Here is a 5589-nt window from a genome sequence, read left to right as displayed (position 1 = left end):
TACGTGGAAAGTGCATTCCAGACAGCAAGCAAGAAGGAAGACAACTGAATTGTCAGAGCTGACTACATCAAATCTTAGCTCTTCGGAGAGCAAAAGATGGAATTTCTGACACCTTTACACCAGCAGCTCCACCACTACAAGCCCACAGAACATCTGCCAGCGATCCAGAGAAGTAACATTTTCCAACTATTTTCTTGCGATGTTAAATTAAAATAAAAGCCAAACAAAAATACTTTCCTATTAAATTCTCCAAGCAGGCAGTCCTTGCAAGTATCAGAAGAAATACTTCCAAAATGGGTAGATAGGTCCTTCCTCAGTTTTGAATTCAAGGACAGTGGTCAGTAAAACACTAAGCCTCTACCTTCACACCCTCGAAGAGTTTGGAAACACCAGCTCCAAGATGGTTGCTCATAATTGAGCAAACGCATTTACTTCAAGCTCTGCTTGCACTGAACTAGTTACCGAGTCTAATGTGCAAATTGTAAACTCTTCCTATAATGAAGAACAAAAATAAATAAGACCTCAATTATTCTGATTTACTATAGCATGGTAAGCACTGAGGAAAGAGAAGTTGGAACATGAAGTTACTCAAGAACACAGCCAGTTTAACTACTATTTTATTGTAGGTGGGGCAGGCAAAACAATCGCTTACTAATTTCATCTGATACTTCCCAGCAGAAAAACTTTGGTGTTAGCCATTTTTTTCTCTGCCAGACTAAAATCATTAGGGCTGCAACCTTTTGTGCCAGATTCCTACAGCAGAACAAACTTCTAAGAACATGGTAGTAAAATCAGTTTTGCATCTGGAAAACACTGCTTTGGCCACATTAAATTGCAAATTGTCTTTGAAAACCTCACTACAGTCCACCCAAATTCCACATGCTATATAAATCAGCATTCTGCTGAGGTTTACAAAATCTTTATTTAGCAGGTATTTTAGCAACTAAGATTTTGAAGGATTGTTTTCAACGAGTTTCTCTCAATTCCTCCAGGTGGTAAAACAGCACATGCACTATCTTTTCTACCATCCGCACAGTTCATAGTATCGAGGAGCCAGTACATTCCTACCCTGGCAAGGCAGGATGCTCTGGGCTACCAGAACAAAGACAGGCTTTCCCTGTAATGGCTTCCAGCTAGGAAGCTTCAGAGGTGCTTGGCAGTGCCCTGGCAGAGGAAAGCCTTTCTTCTGTGCTTACTACACCTGAATTTACCTCATGGGCAACTTTTATCCTTCAAATCCATGATTTAAAAAAGTAAAACTAATACATCTAGAATCGGATGAGGTTATTAAAAAGAAACAAGAGAGGTAGAACTCTGGGAAGAAAAAGTGCAACAAGACCCTGAGTTTTAAGAAAGTAAAAAAGTTTGAATATAAGCACATTTTTAAGTGGTTCAGGAAGGAGATTACAATTGGCTTGATGAGGCCAAAGATGAAGAACAGGAGTTAGGTAAAGAGATGACACAGGATCTGAAGTTATTGGTAGAGACAGAACAGAAAAAAAAAAAAGAAATGGAAAGAACTGGTCTTTGCCTGCCAGACCACTCCCCTCTCCAAAAGCTGAATTATCACCCAAAATTCTGGAATCGCATAATCCATCTACTGTTGTCAGAAGTCTCTTTAATTCAGTTACAGCAGTATGTATCTCAGCTCCTTTAATAATGCTCCCTCTCTTGTGAATTGCTCCATGCGCTTGAATAGCAGACGCCCTTTCCGTGTATGTAAAGGTGCTGACCTTGCAGATACAGGTCAGGAGATTCAGGATAGCACCCTATTATTTAAGATGAGGAAATTACACTAAAAACTATGCTTCTAAAATCATGTAATCAAAAGCAAAGCTGCACAAAAATTAAGACTGCTTGTACTTTCATTTGATTCCCACTAGTTTGTGTACATTCGATATATTCTTTACTTATTTCCACTATTCACATCTTTGCAGAGGACTACTTACAGACCCATACCAGGGGACGACACCACCCCGGTTCCTAAGGAGGCTGCTGTTCCAGTTTGTCAGGCAAGCTGAAAAATACACTGGAAGATAAAGAAAAGTGGGAAAAGAATGGATAGCCTCTGAATAACTGTAGCTAAATATTGTGGAAAACTAAAATCTATCCCTAACAGCACCATGGCTAGACAAGTCACTCACACAATGCTTTTCACAAGCAATTACTCAGGGCAGGATTTAAGATGGCTAGTATTAGGTGAGGTAAAAATTAGCTATCTGGACTCCAACTGACAAGGAATACAGATTAGCACCTTCAGCAGGCAGTTGAGGCCACCTACCCAGGACTGATATGCCTCTTCCGAAGGCCTAACTTTGCACCTCAACCCTAAATTTCGGAATTGCTGAATGGTCAAGAACTACAGCTGAGTGAGATTTAACTTAGAAAGTTTAGTATTAATCTTAATGTGGTGCAAAGTCCTACCAAAACCACACCAGTCACCAAGAATAAAAAAAGACACTGCAAAAGCTAACGATACCCGGCAAGGCATCACACATTTAACAGTGACAATAAGAGAAAACACTGGCTGGTCACTACACACGAGCACCACCTGTTCCATTCACCAAGGGCACACAGCTTTTACTCTCCTTTTTGTTTTGCTGGATTCACAATCCCCCTCTTCTCCTGTGCCTCTTCTCCTGAACTGATCAGCGAGATGATTATACTCAAACTGAGAGAAAATGATCCAGATTATTTTATTTTATTCCCCCCCCGCCCCCCGCCCCGGGAAGGAGGGTTAAGAGAAGGTGAGGAACCAGCATAAAGCAAAAGATGCAAGAGGCCAGGAGCAAGAGAGAACGAGACTTTCCCCTTTCCAAGTTGTGACCTGCAAAAAATGGGTTATAATCTCATAGAGAAACAGCCAAAAATAAACCAGAGAACTTGCAAAAAACACAATGATTGCTAAATGACTCAAGGGGATCACAGAAATGAAACACAACTACCACCACATAATAAAGTCTCCTGTATTTTAAGCTCTGTAACTGCTCAAGTTTGAGAGTAATTCTATAGAGGTTCTTACTCAGTTTTCTCTCTGCAGGAACTCAAGTCCCTTCCACTACTTCACCATGTGACAAATGTGTATGCTGTATGTCCTCTGGGCGACAGAAACTGAGGACATCATCTATTGTTTTGATTCTCAGTATATAGGCAGCCGTCCATCTCCCCTACCAGCCTGACGTGCGGCAAGTGGCAGGTGGAAACCTGAGAGGATCTGGCACTGCCCATGACAGCAACTTTGTATTTTGAAGTGGTATGCAAGTTAAAATGAAAACTGGGACACCACACATATGCCACCTCCTCCTGAGATAGTTTTAGAGCCTAAGTATCTGCAACACAATTTTATGTAGATGCAAGATAGCTGTTAAAATGAATACACAGATTAATACACTGCTGCAACTAAAACACAGATAGTAAGCATATTAAACACCCATATTTTTAAATGGCAGCATTAAAAACTGGGTATGAATATGACAGTAGATTTACTGTATGGTAATAACGCTGTCAATTTTATAAACTTTTTTTTTTTAGGTAGCTTATTTCAAAAGAGTAACACTGATAGTGGTGCTACTTCATGTCTTTCCTTATACGAGATCTTCTGTTAGCATTCAGATTTCTTTTGCACGTATGAATGAACAGAATGCAAAAGAGAGCACTCAAGATTATTTCCCAACACATTTACAATATTGAAGATACTGAAATTCTCTTGCTTTCTGAGGGGGAAAAAGGGACTAAACCAGAGTACATTCTGACACAGTATTCCTGATAAAGCCCACAACGCTATGAGATGAGAATACACAACGGATAGCTCATGTACCCCCCTCCATCCAGGGAGGAGCTGGAGTCACCACTTCCTTGGCCTGCACGTGCAGCCATCCACAAATGGGAATATCGATACACGGCAGGGGAGGCAAACACAACGCAGCACTGGCTCTTCAGCTTACTCACTGCAAGGACAGAGGTAGAAGCAGCTGCTGTCTGCAGTGTCCCTCTCACACCCCTCACCTCCACGAGCACATCTGCAACTCCAGCACCTTCCATCTTCTCCCTCATCCATCTACAGTACACAGGAGCGAGAGCATTTTAGGGGGCCCCACGTAAATACTAGCAAACTGCCGTCTAATCCGCAATGCTGACAAGGTTGAGTAACAACGATGAAACCACACCCTTATGTTGCAGCCTGCATATTGTGAATTTATAATACTTTCCACTTCCAAACAACACCAATTTAGGCAGTTTTTGAAAGAACATGCTTCTCATGTGGCTGTACATTACCTCCTTTGGTCCCAAATCCAATTAAAAAATCTTGCAAATCATAAAAACATTTGGTAAACACCATCAGTCACTCATACTATTGTTCAAAATGGCTGTTTTGTGAAGAAGACAAAAAATAACAGTGAACTAAGTTTCAAATTAGTGATGTCTGCCATTATCAAAGATTGCAACCTCTGGCTACTCAGTAAACACACTGCATGTGTTGGACATTCATACTTGGAGCTGACCTTCACATACAATATAATAAGCAGTTGTTCACTAATTACAAGGACTTTTTTTTTTAGGTTTCACAAAATAAATAAATTTGAATCACAAACACTTATACAAAATTTGGTATGCAAACCAAACCAGGCTATAAAATACCTTAGCTCTTAGCTAAGCCCTAAGATTTTTGACTAGAAAAAGCTGTGAAGAATTCAGACTAACTATAAAGTCATACTACCATGAAAATACTGTACATACACATGATACGTAGCTCAGCACACAATCGAGCACTGCTTCTAGGAATGAGGGATCCCTCTAGCCCACTGCAACTTCTGACTGTGGTACCCATCATTACTAGCACCAGCACCAGCAAAGGAAAAAAATGTGCACAACTGCCCCAAGGCATCGCTCTGGGGATGAACACTGATGAGGACTCGGGGAAATCTCTGTTTTAAGGATGCAATTACACCAATGCAGAAAACCATAATGGCCTTTATGTGACAATCATTAGTGCAATACATGTCCACTGCCTTTATCCTCCCCAATTAAGGAAACTCTCAGTCTTTGGCAACATCTGAAACACAGCATGCCAGCATCTGGTATTTACAGTCATTTTGACTCACAGCAACAAGAGTGACCACCACAATTCAGTGGTATGTTTGAACAAAGGTAAAGTTCAAAAGACCGAGAACGCAAACCTGTTGACATGAGCAAACTCAACAGCTTTATTTCTTCTGCTCTGAAAGCTGACTACTCCTCTTTCACACTTTTATGATTCTGCTGCACTTACATTTTCTGTTGCTTGCAATGCCAGGATGATAATTTTATGTATCTCATTCTTGCTTGCTATGAAAGCATATTAACAGCATAAACCCTTTTTTTTTGTCTTAATTCTTGTTAGGGAGCTTTCACTATCTGTGATTCGTGGAAGCTTATGCTTCCTGTTAAGGGGCAAGAGCCTATGGTCACAGCCTTTAGCCGAGAAGAAGAAAATGAGTATTGGGAATTGCCTAAATAAGTTGTTTTGACTTTTTTCCAACTTTTTATCAATTAACTACGTGCTCCACAGAAATTTTCAAACAATGGCAGCTTTGGTTTTGTATCCCAAAG

This window comes from Fulmarus glacialis, unplaced genomic scaffold (assembly GCF_000690835.1).
Source record: "Fulmarus glacialis isolate BGI_N327 unplaced genomic scaffold, ASM69083v1 scaffold28203, whole genome shotgun sequence".
Taxonomy (NCBI): Eukaryota; Metazoa; Chordata; class Aves; order Procellariiformes; family Procellariidae; genus Fulmarus; species Fulmarus glacialis.
This window is presented reverse-complemented; position numbering follows the sequence as displayed.